Here is a 12,910-nt window from a genome sequence, read left to right as displayed (position 1 = left end):
AAGCTTCGCGTATCATGTTAAAAGTGTCCGATGCCAATTTTTGCAAACACACACAAAATTTAATCGCATAACGCTGTTCCAAGGATGCTTCCATTTCGATGACTGGTCGCGACTCGTAGGCACGCCGAAACAAGCTTGCGTTTAGTCACGTGACACTCTGGTACATCCGCCCTTATACGTCATCTATCAACTTATTTTGTTAATACAGGCAGCAACATTTCTTTATTCCACAGAAATTAATATTGTGATGAGTGGTTTCGCGACAGTAAAATTAGTCTTATTACTTATTGAACAGCCCTCGTATTTTTTAGAATATTTATCTTAAAATAAAGAATCAATCAAATTTTTGTAATTTCTATAAGTAAGATGAGTTCTCATCTTGGTTATAAGTAAATTTGCTGTAGAAAAGACTTTCTGATTCAACAGACGTTGATGGAATGTTTTAAATAAATTCATGATGTTTGAAGTTCTGTTCCCTACTCTTGAATAATAGCATGGTAATGGAAACTACACTGTTACAGTTTCCTTCATCAGAGTTTTGGAGTTAATAAAACACAGCCAACTGATTTTAGGGTCAGACATTGAAGGGTTTAAAATAAATAAACGAGGCAGTAAATGTACTTCACAGTATAGATGATAGGTGGTGGCAACTGAAGATTGAATATATGGTCCATTTTTCCAGAATATCAGCGTTTAAATATTGTACCATGAGATTAAACATTATCATTTTGTATTCAAAAATGTCATACTTGGGGGGAAAAGGTATAATGTCTTGTATTATAATTTAGTGAGTAGCATTAACCTGTCATCATATTGAATGTAGAGAAAATTATAAGTCTGGAATTTCCTAGGATATTTATGAAATTCCCAGAATTTTTATATGCAGTAAAACAGGTGGGATCCCAGTTTCTCTGGTGAAGAAAACTTACTGGACAGTAAATGGATGTTGATGATTACATAAAAGAAAGTGATGAAATAATGGTGGCTATTTCAGCTGAATACTGCCCATGAAGATACACAAAACTAAAACAGAACATCTGTGAGAAAGTGGAATGAGTCTGAGAGAGAGAAAGAGATAGCATCAAGCTTCTTTATAAATGAATTTAGTGTTGCACTACAAATGTGTGAGCAATATTTCCATAGTTGTATACAGCTGAGAACTATCTTTAGCAAAATTTTCAGACTGCTGAAGAATGAATGTGATGTGTTTTGTGTTAGGAAAGGTTTGAAGTGTCAGTCAGTCCAAGAGTAGAAATGTGATCTGGTTTGGAAAGCTGGGTATTATCAAAGAAGTGAGATCTTTCTTGGAAGATAATTGATAGGACTGCATTTTGATAACATTGAAGTTCATAAGGTTGTCTTTGCCCCACTGAAGAATGGTAAGAAAATCTGAATTTAAGGCATTGGTTATTGAAGATCTTGAAGTTTGGATGATTGTAATTACAATATTGATCTAATGAAGAAGAGGACTGGATTGTACTGTTTTCAACAAGTTAGAGGGGGGGAGAGAGAGAGAAATAGTTAACATTGGATTTGAAGATCAGCAAAAATGTACACTTCAGAAAATACATAACGGGAAAGACTGTTCCAAAAGACAGCAGTAGATTGAATGAATGAAAAAGGAAGAAAAATTTGTTTACATGCAAGTTTGAAGTTGAACTTCAAACTTGCATGTATCTGTCTATTACATATGTTTTAACTAGAAGAGGAAACTGAATCAAATTCAAATTAATAAACCAACAAAATCAATATTTTTCTTGGACTTAAATGGAAAATCTAAGTTAAAATTTGGAACGAGAATCAAAAAAGAAAATATTAATCTGGATACTTTTTAAATCATTAAAAAATGTCAGTTTAAATCAAAATATAGAAATAAAAGTATGATTACTATGAAGCTGTATAACTGAGAGGAGACCTCCACATAGCCTTTAAAGGAATGCGGAGAACCGACCAGGGTTTCTGACCTAATGTCCAATCCTCACCTTCTCGTGGTACACCCTGTTGGGTATCTACCTGGATACTGAACGAATGAGGATGGGCTGGCAATTTTGGATTTAGCCGACCAAATTGTATTCTTATTGGCTTAAACCAAAATACAGAATGATGGTACAACATGATAAAATTTCATGCTGGCTGGGGTGTCACCTGGTTAAACAAGGCCTTCGTTGTTTTCACCAGGGAACCAGGGCGAACAGCGAAAAGTCAGCTACTGGAACAAATCGGAAAACACACCCCAACTCAACATCACTAGAGGTAAAGATCGGTACTATCAACATAAGAAGCCTGAATGGCAAAGAAATGGAGCTAGCTGAGGAATTAGATAAATACCAGATTGACATAATAGGGGTGACTGAAACAAAGACAAAAGCTGGTGATATCTTTCTGAGCAATAAATACAAAATGTTATATTCAGGCAATGACAATCGAGGAAAAGAAGATGTAGCCATAGTATTCAACACTAAATACGAGGCTAATCTTCTTGAATGGCGGGCAAATATCAGAATGGGGAACTGGACAATGAGATTTATTTGTGCCTATGGTCCCTCAGAAGATTCTACTAAGGTGGAGGAATTTTTTGAGGCTTTAGAGAAAGCAACTGACACAGTGAAAAAAGGGAAAGTTGGTTCTAGTTGGGGATCTAAATAGCAGAGTAGGAAATGATTGTCAGATATACAAAAATATTTTGGGAAAATTTGAGAAAAGAGCAAAGCTAATAATAATGGCAAATACCTGTTGGATTGCTGCTCAGGGCTCTCTCTCTGTCGTATCTCCTCATGTCTAAAGACTCTTGACCTTCCTGATGATGCTCTGCCATTTCTTTCTCTTATTGCTTGTTCTAGTTTAAGTCCAGTTATTCTTGATATTTGGTCAATCGACATGTTGGGAGTTTCCTCTTTTTCTTTTCCCCACATGGTTTACCCTGGATGATTACTTTTTCCAGGCAGTTGCCTTCCCTTCTACATATGTGTCCAAAATATTATCGTATTCTTTTTTCATTTATGTTTATCAGTCTTGTGTAGATATTCATTTCTTCTAGGATACTTTTGTTTGTTCACTTTTGTGTCCAAGGCACTCTTAACAATCTCCATCACCAGAGCTTGAACGCTTCAATTCTTCTTCTGTCATTTTTTGTCATAGTTCAAGACTCAGAAGCATAGAGAAAGATCGAAAAAACTAAGGTTTCTACAAGCTTAATTTTTGTCTTTTTGGAGATGTGCTTGTCTTTCTTGATCTTGGTTAAATCAGTCATTGCTTTCTTAGCTAGTGCTATTCTTCTTCTTATCTCTTTTTTTGTTATTATCACTCCATGGTAGTTGAAATGGTCGACAATTTCAATTCCTTCTATATCTATCTCTTCTGCATTGTTTAAAATCATTATTTTGGTTTTATCTTGATTTATTCGTAAATCATGGCTTAGGCTTACCTATTCTAATTGATTTAGGATGGATTTTAATTCCTGTTCACTTCTTGCTATTATCACTGTGTCATCTGCATAACGTAGGTTAGTGATTGTTCAGCCACCTAATTTAATGCCTCCATTCCACTTTTCTAGAGATCTTTTCATTATAGTTTCGCTATAAAGGTTGAATAGTAATGGTGAGAGTATGCATCCATGTCTCGATCCTTTTTCAAATTGGAATGCAGGGGACAGTGAGTTTTCAATTCTTACTATTGCTTGATTTCCTTGATATAAGTTCTTTATGAGGGTTATTAGATGGCTTGGTATTCCTGATTCTTGAATGATATCCCACCTCATGCAGTCAAAGGTCTTGGAGTAATCTATAAAGCATAGATAAAGGCTTAAGTTGAATTCCCTTGTTTTTTTTTCAATTATTTGTCTGATGTTAGATATATGATCTGTAGTACCTCGACCTTTTCTGAATCCTGCTTGTTCTTCTGAGATCTAATGGTCTATAAAACTTTGTAATCTCTCCTTAATAATGTGTAGTAAAATCTTGCTGGTATGTGAGATAAGGACAATGGTGTAGTTATTTTCACGGTTGTTGTGATTGCCTTTTTTGTAGATTGGGATAATGGTGGAATTGGTTCAGTTATTCGGCCATCTTCCAGATTTTGTTGCATAAATCATGTATCCAGTTGACTGCATTCTCTGAAGGTTTTTCAACATTTCAGCTGGTATTGAATCAGGACCTGGGGCTTTGTTTTTCATTAATTTTTTGATTGCTTGTTCAACTTCACTTTTGAGTATCTCCAGTTCTGTTTCCATGTTTTCCATAGCTCCTTTGTCTTGTTGAATAGCTGGGTCCTTGTAAAGCTTGGCGCAATACTCTTTCCATCTTCTCACTATGTCATTAGTGTCATTTAAGATCTTGCCATTTTCCTCTGCAATTATATTAAGTTTTGGTTTGAATTTTTTGGTTATATAATTAACCTTCTTGAATAAATTTGTTGTTTCATTAGAGTTGGAGTGTCTTTCTATTTCTTTACAGATGTTTTGGATATAGCTATTTTTATTTTTTTTGACAAGATTTCTTAATAGCTTTATTCAGGTTCAGGTAATTTGGGTTTTGCCAATCTGCTATTTTAATTTGTTTCCTTTTTTCAATTAGTTCTAGGGTTTCTTTTGTAATCCATGAACTACCATTCTTCTTTTTTTTATTGGGATGTTTTTGGCTGCAGATTTTACAATAGTTTGTTTTAGGTGTGTCCAATATGATTCAGTGCTTTGTTCCTGAGGTGTGCTTTTTTATTTCTTGAGCTCTGATTCAATGTTCATTGTAAATTTGTTGTCCATTTGTGAAATGTCGTATCTTTTGTTGTTGTTCTTGTTTGCTTTCAGATGGATCTTTAAATTAGAGATTAATAATTGATGGTCTGATCCACAATCTGCACCTGGCAATGTTTTGGTGTTATTGATTAGTGTCCTCCATCTTCTGTCAATTAAAATGTAGTCAGTTTGATTCTTACATCGATTTCCAGGTGCTACCCATGTGTATAGTCTCCTCTTGTGCTGTTTGTACATGGTGTTAGTGACTGCTAATTCCCCTTCAATGCAGAACTCCAATAGTTTTTTGCCTCGTTCGTTTCTAATTCCCAGTCTGTATTTTCTAATGATTCCATATAAGTGATCATCATATGCATCAAATCCCATTGAAGTCTTCTAGAACTATTCGAATGTCCTTTCTTGGTATTGTATCCATAGTTTCATTTAGCTCTTTGTAGAATTCTTCACTTCATCTTCTGCATTTGATGTGGGTGCACAAACTTGTATCAGCATTGTTGGAATTGGGTTGGTATTTAATCTTACTGTTATGATTCTGTCACTGACTGGGTTGTATCCTTTTATTGCTTTACTTATGTTTTTATTAACAATGATGGCAACTCCCTTTTCACTATTATGGTCTGGACCAGAGAAAAACACCTTGTTTCCCTTGTGTTGTAAAATGACCATGTTCTTTCCCGTCAGTTTCAGCAAAGTATCTTATTGTCATCCATTTCATTCTGTATTATGTCTAGTTTCCCAGGTTGCAGGAGTCCTCTAATGTTCCATGTTCCTATCTTCAAGGTCTTTCTGGGAGTTATTTTATGATGATCTGATTGGTGGTTTTGTGGGCTGGGACTGTCATCAGTATTGCTGAAGTCATAGTTCCTCAGTCTAGTCAAATTTGTCATAGCTAATAATAATGGCAAATACCTGTTGGATTTCTGCTCAGGACATGGACTGGTTATTACTAACACCATGTTCTAACATAAAAATGTGCACAAATTCACATGGAGAGAAGAGGCAAGGAATAAGAAAAGTCTCATTGACTATGTTATTGTTGATAGTGATGTTTTCTCCCTGGTGCAGGACACCAGAGTGTACAGAGGATTTGAAATCGGAAGTGATCACTATTTAGTCTTGAGCAGGATAAAATTGAATTTCATATTGAAAAGAATCACATGTAAGAAAGTTTTAAAGCGAAAAAGTTGAGCAGCTCTCAGATGTGAACTGCAGACTAAAATACATAAAGATTATTGAAGAAAAAATGAAAGTTTGAGAAAAGGAACCAAACCTTGGAGATTCAGTGGCAAGCCTTGAAGAAAACCCTGATTGATTCAGCGAGAGAGGCGTGTGGTGAGGTTGTCTGCAAGGATAGAAAAATCAGAACTCAATGGTGGACACAGGAAGTTAAAGAGGCAGTGAAGGAAAAGAAGAAAGCATATCAGAAGTTCCTGCCAAATAAGTCAGCTTGTGCTCTTAGAGAATATAGAGACAAATGTAAGAAACTCTAAACGCTGAATTCAGCGTTTAGAGTTTCTAAACAAAAGTCTAGCTAAACAAAAGTCATGGGAGGACTTTAGCAAGAACATAGAAAATAAATATCAAGAAGGTGGCAAAATATTCTGGAGGTTGTTGAAGAAGCTTAGAAATGGAGGAAAGAGTGCTGTAAAAGGAGTTAGAGATGATAAAGGTGACATGAAAATGGGAGAAAAAGATATCCTTGAAGTATGGAGTAATTACTTTGAAAAATTGCTAAGTGAAACAAGCAATGATAGCACATGGTAAAAAAACACTCAACAGCCATACAGTCAGGAATACATATCCATACTTGAAGTAGAAAAAGCCATCAAATGTTTGAAAATGTGGAAAGGCAGGGTGATATAAAAGTCTTACAGTGGCTGCACTGCATAACTCAGGCCTGGACAGAGGGATGAATTCTCGATGATTGGAATTGAGCTCTCATAGTACACATATATAAAAGGAGAAATAAAACTGGATGTGAGAATTACAGAGGTATTTCCCTACTGAGTGTTCCTGGTAAGATTTATTTTGAAATTATAAATTCGTTTTTTCATTATTAGGCCAAGAACTTTTCAGACCACCCTTGTATTAGGAGGAATACTTTAGAAACGGCTGAGAAGAATTGTGGAAGAAAAGCTTGGTGAAGAACAAGCTGGATTCAGGCCAAATAGAGGCTGTCAGGATCAGATCTTCACTTTACGACAAATAGTCGAGAAAGCATGGGAATATAACAAAGATCTGTATTTAAGTTTTGTCAATTTGGAAAAGGCATATGACAAGGTGCCAAGAGAGAAGCTATTCAATACGCTGCAGTTATATGGTGTCAATGGGGCATTACATCAAGCAATACTTAGTTTTTATTTGAGTTGTGAGTCAGCAGTTAGAATTGAAGGAAGTACAGGAAGATGGTTTAATGTTAAATCTGGTGCGAGACAAGGATGTACATTATCCCCTCTGTTATTCATTATCTATATGGATCACATTATGAAGGAATGTGGTATTAAACCTGATATCAAAATAGGAGATGTTAATGTCAGCTCTTTGCTTTATGCGGATGATGTTATACTTCTAAATAAATCCGCTACAAGTCTGCAAGATTCTCTGACTAAATTGAATAGCTGTTGTAATAGATATGGTATGAAGGTCAGCAATAAAAAGACAAAGACAATGAAAATAGGCAGAATCATTGAAAATGTCAACTGTGTTGTGAATGGAGAACCTGTGGAACAAGTAAAACATTTCAGCTACTTAGGCACGATTTTTAGTGAAAATGGTAAATTAAACATAGAAATAGACAACATAATCAGCAAAGCTGGTATGGTGGGAAGTCAATTGAATAAATTCATATGGAATAAGAGAGAAATTAGTCGGAACACTAAATTAGCTGTATACAAGACAGTGTTCAAACCAGTTTTAACTTATGGATCTGAGAGCTGGGTCAGAAGTAAAACACTTGACCAAAGACTAGAGACCGCAGATATGAGAGTCCTGAGAAAGATTAGAGGTGTGAACAGATGGCATCAATGGCAATATCATATTAAAAATGAGGATATTAGGAAAGAACTTGACATTGTCAGCATCCAGGAATGCGTTAGCAGAGCTAATCTCAGGTGGTATGGTCACTTAAACAGAATGGGCGAAGAAAGATTAGCAAAACAAGTTTTCTCTGCCAGGTTGGCAGGAAAACGACCCAGAGGAAGACCAAGATATAGGTGGATTGATACGGTACAAAGTGCCTTAGACGATAGAAATATAAGATCTGATAATGTTGGAGTCTTGACAAGTAACAGACTGATTTGGAGGAAAATTGTAGATAGGAAGTTAGTAATGATGTAATTTTTTCATATAGTACTGTCATATCCAGTACGCCCCTTGAGGGTACATGGCAGGAATTTGATGATGATGATAAAAATCCCAAGAATTTGGAGATGGCATACATTCAGCCCACTTAGTTCTTCAAGTTTCTAGCAAAACCCTGATTTTAAGACTAAGCAATTTTTCAGCTTTTATTGGCCATCATCCATACTGGTTTGTTTTAATTTATATGTATACTTATATGAGTAACTTTTTTTTTTTTTGTAACCTAATAGATGATAATAATAACAAGACTAGCTTTGTAGTGTTTTTTCCCACTCGAGGTCAGGCTAATGGTTGACTAGTAACTTTAGCATACCATGTAGAATGTAGTGCAGCTTGTTTCTTTGTATATATACTCCAGATGATGACTTTAATGTGAAGATCGAAACATCGAGTGATTATTTTGGTTTATATTAAACTGAAGTTTTACTCTAACATGGTAATTTCCATAATTTTTAAGATGTATTCTGATCGCCGTGTAAGCATGAAGGAAAGGATATATACTGCATGACTCTTTGTGAATTGGGGGTTTATTTCCAGCTTTTGAGAAGGATAATGTTGGAAATTTTTGTCAATATATCTGCTAAATTATCTGTGCCCTGTTGGTGGCAGTTTACTATTAGTTACTTTATATTTAAGGTATCAAAAGTATGTAGTCTTTCTTTTTTTTTCCAAGGCCAGATGTGATCTTGATGTTAGAACTTTATCTGCTCTAAAAAAGTACTTCATAGAGCTGTATTGTTTGCATGCTACTGTAATATTTAAAACAAACAACTGAAATTTACATATTTTCCTACCTAGACCTTTTTCAGTAATTTTGTTGTGATTCATATGATACATCAGGTACATATAATGAACGAACACGGTGTGTCAAATCCCCCCCCCCCAAAAAAAAATCTCACCTGTTTGGGAAACTCATAGCACAGTGGGTGAACTGATGAATCAGATAAACCAGGAAACTGGTGAAATATGGTCTTTATGATGCATATTGGATTAAGCAAAGCATAGTCAGATTTCCACTGTCCATTACATTGGACAGTGGAAATCGGACACGCATTACATTGGACAGTCTAGACCTTCATGCTGTTGTGGTACAACAGCATTCAAAGCCATAGTTTCTATTGGCAAAGCAGAGACTTAACCCAGCACAGTTGGCATTTACTCTACTGTAAAAACATTTCAGTTTTAAAAGCAAAAAAAATATAAATAAGGAATACCAGTATTTTTTTTTTATTAAAAACATTACACTCATAATGTAAATATTTCATTACTGTTGGTCATACAGTCAAGAATTGTGTTACAACATAACTTTGCATTTGCCATATTAGGGTTATGTTACTTAATGTTTGTCAAGCAGAAGGCAAGAACATTAATAAGAGATATGTGCCAAATTATATTTATTAGGTGTAATTAAAATCTTGAAGTAAATAAATTTAAATTACCAGTTTCCCAGAGCAGTTTAAGTGAAGTTACATAAGCACAATAAAAAGTATTTTGTTTAGCACATATAGTGGTAGTTATTAATATTATATGACATCAGTCCAAGATGTCATATAATAATACATGGAATCACCTGCCACTCTGCTACTTCATACACTGTTTGCAGTGCACCATCTGCTTACACACTACAGAGTATTTTGTTAATTGTATGTATTCTCCAGTTTGCTAGCTTATTATTAAGCAATAAAAATTAAGTTTCCAGAAGGAAAAAACCTTGCTACTTCTTTATGAGATAGGGCATTTTCCTTCATTAGAAAACAAAGATTTCTTGCATCATGATGAGAACATAACACAAGTCTCTTCCATTGGAAGGCGTGTCTGCTTTGTTGTTCTATCAGCTACAGCTGGAAGGCATTGCAGTATTAACAAAAATTGAAATTACCGAACAATTTTTCTTCAAAATCTTGAATACCAGACTTCATCAAATTTGGTTAGTCCATTCTATGCATATATACATATAAGAAAAGTTATATATCTAATCTATTATTTATATATCCTTATTGCTAGTCCCAATTAGTGTCTGATGCAGTTGTTTTCTGCCATCATGTCTATTGTCATTGTTGCTCACTCTCTCTCTCCCCATCCTACTCCTGTATATCATTTGCCAAACATATATAATATTTTAATTTCTTTATGATAGAAGAGAATTTATGTATATTCATAGTCTTCAAGTGCAAATTAAAATTTATAAGAAATGGAGAAGAAAAAATGACGAACTATTCACTTCATAAGAAGTTGCCAACACTTCATGATTTCCAAATAGCTTTGACTTTATTGAAAGATGTTTTGATAACAAATGCAGGTTTATTTTTGTTTTAAACAAAAATTAATAACTGTCAAATAAAATTTTTCATTTATAGTTATTACACAATTGTTATTCATAGCTATATTTCACAAATACTTTTTCAGCATTAATTGGTATTAACAGTTTGCTTAAAGTGGCTTGTGAATATTTTATACCTGCTTAAGATTTCAGTATTTGAAGAATGGCACTTTTAAATATACATAAGATTTGTATAACTTATGAATTACTGATAATCTAATTTGATATTAATTTTTCACTCAATATAAAATGATCCAGAAGTACAAAGAATATTATATCCAGAGGTGCTTTTGTTATGGTATGTTTAATGAATGTCATTTGTTTATATTACAACATTTGCAAGAGGAAGCTTTATAGTTTTATTTGTACACACAAGTTCCATGTTGGGTAATTAAAAAAAAAAAAAAGTGTCAAAAATATTGCTTTAACAGCACAGCTTTTTTTTTTTTTACACATATTTAATGGCAACAGTTAGAATATCTTAAACCTTTTATAAAAAGGCTTTGATGACATTATATAAACAATAGCATTTTACAGAAAATATCTAACATTTAAAATGAGTGAACATTTAAACTTATTAACCTTTAGTGATTGTATTAATATGAAATTATACATTAAAATATTCATCTGAAGAATTTACATTTTAAAAGTTTATTTTTGAAATAACATTTGATTTAATGTTATCAACTATAACATCTGTGTTACTAGAAATATGTGAAAAGTAAAAATTTCATAGTCCTAATAATGTTTGGTTATCGTCCGAATTTTGTTCTCCTTGAGAAGCTGAGTGTGCGGCGGCGCCACTAGGGGGCACTTCACTGTTTACAGCGGGAGAATACACAGCGCTTATATTTTGACCTGATGCCAACATAGCAGTTATTGTTTGAAACAGTTTTCGTTCGTGTTGTCTCTCTTGCTCGCGTCTCCTTTCCTCCATTAATATGCGATTTCTTTCCATCTCCAGTTCTTGATTGTATCGCTTCTCCTCTAGAGCCAAAAATTTATTATGTAATACTTCTTGCATTGCAAGGAACTTCTCTAGGAAATTTTCAATATCGCTTTCTCCACTTCTTTTCCTTTTTTTTGATCTTAAATTACGGTTGTTTATGCACGAACCATTTAATTCACATACCTTATGTTCCGTACTTCCGTCAGTTTCTTTTATCGTACTACTTGCACTATTTCCCTGGGATTTATTGGAAGGAGTGGTCAGTTGACTTTTAAATTCATCATCTTCTCCAGCGCTTTCGATTTCAGTTTCTCCGTCATTTTCTTGTGCATCCGTTAGATTGTTTACTGGAGCGTTTGTTTCGTTAAGAAGGCCAGTGACATGAGAAAGTATAGATTCGGCAGTGACTGATGGGGGAATCGGCGATGCTGGTACGACGAAAGGCGAGGAGTCTCCCATAATGCCATTACTTATTAGAATATCTTCTCGAGACGTAGACGCACGCGCATTAATTTCCGCAGTTGAGGAAATACTTTCAATAATTGTAGATGGTTTCTCAACCTTGTGTTTACCTAAGACAGAATGTAGTTTATCGTAACAGCTAAGTAGTTTTCTAGCGAAAGCTGGAGCATAGTTGTTTTCAGCAATTACGCGGTAGTCTCTCTTAAGTTTTTTAATTTTCTCCCGACACTGTTCCGCGGTTCTTTCAATCCCCCTCGCTCGAAGTCTGTCAGAAATTTTATCAAAAACACATTGATTATGTAATCTTCCTGCTAGTTCTTCTTGAATGCCATCTTCAGCCCATATATTCAACAGTTCGTTCACTTCGTGATTTAGCCAAGTGATACCCTTCACGAATTTTGGCGGCATTAGGCCTAAGTCGGTTCGGACCCTGGCCACTACGGGATAACAGTTGTGTAAAAGGTTTTAACTTTCTAATTTTTAAACTGGTATTTTTACTTTCAGCGATGAGCACGTGACTGATTTTAACCGGAAATGAAGTTTGGGGGAAAAAAAGTTCAATGTCCAAACGTTAAGCCTAATAGTACTCACTATTCATATCGATCTAGGAGTGCAGCGTTACGTTGCAGATGCGGGCGCTGGTCTAGTCTCGGTCGCAGACAGCCTGGGTTCAGTAGTGCGTAGTTGTTTCGAGCTAAATCCTGTCCCGGGATGGACTCATTTTATGTTTAGAGGGTGGGTTCGAAGACTGTTTTATCGAACGTTCGTTTCCTTGGTTTAAACGTATCATGATATCTGTTGATAACATTTCTTTTCGTTCTTTCTTCTTCTCTATATTTTTTTCTCTTTTAAATTTTGCCGCTTCCTGTTTCAGTTAACAGCTGTTCGATTATTTTGTTTTGCCTTAAAACACTGTAGTTTATGTACTGAAGTTATATTTTGAAGCTTTGCATACTGCATTTCTTGTGCAAATAATAGGTGCAATGTTTTTGATTTCGTAACATGTATAAAATTTAACTGTTCGTGAGTAGTCAGTTTTTCTACAGAAACGCATATGTAGTAAACTACATGC

General features: G+C 34.7%; 1 protein-coding gene across 7 annotated transcripts in view; it reads left to right on the top strand.

Moving 5' to 3' along the window:
• Usp30 (ubiquitin specific protease 30) overlaps positions 1-12,910 on the top strand; it is a 252,115-nt gene that overhangs the window by 24,931 nt on the left and 214,274 nt on the right. The window lies entirely within an intron of this gene.

This window comes from Typopeltis vanoorti, chromosome 23 (assembly GCF_054136105.1).
Source record: "Typopeltis vanoorti isolate ZY-2024b chromosome 23, IOZ_Tvanoo_1.0, whole genome shotgun sequence".
Taxonomy (NCBI): Eukaryota; Metazoa; Arthropoda; class Arachnida; order Uropygi; family Thelyphonidae; genus Typopeltis; species Typopeltis vanoorti.
The sequence above is the reverse complement of the archived record's forward strand: the minus strand, read 5'-3'. Positions and strand labels throughout refer to the sequence as shown.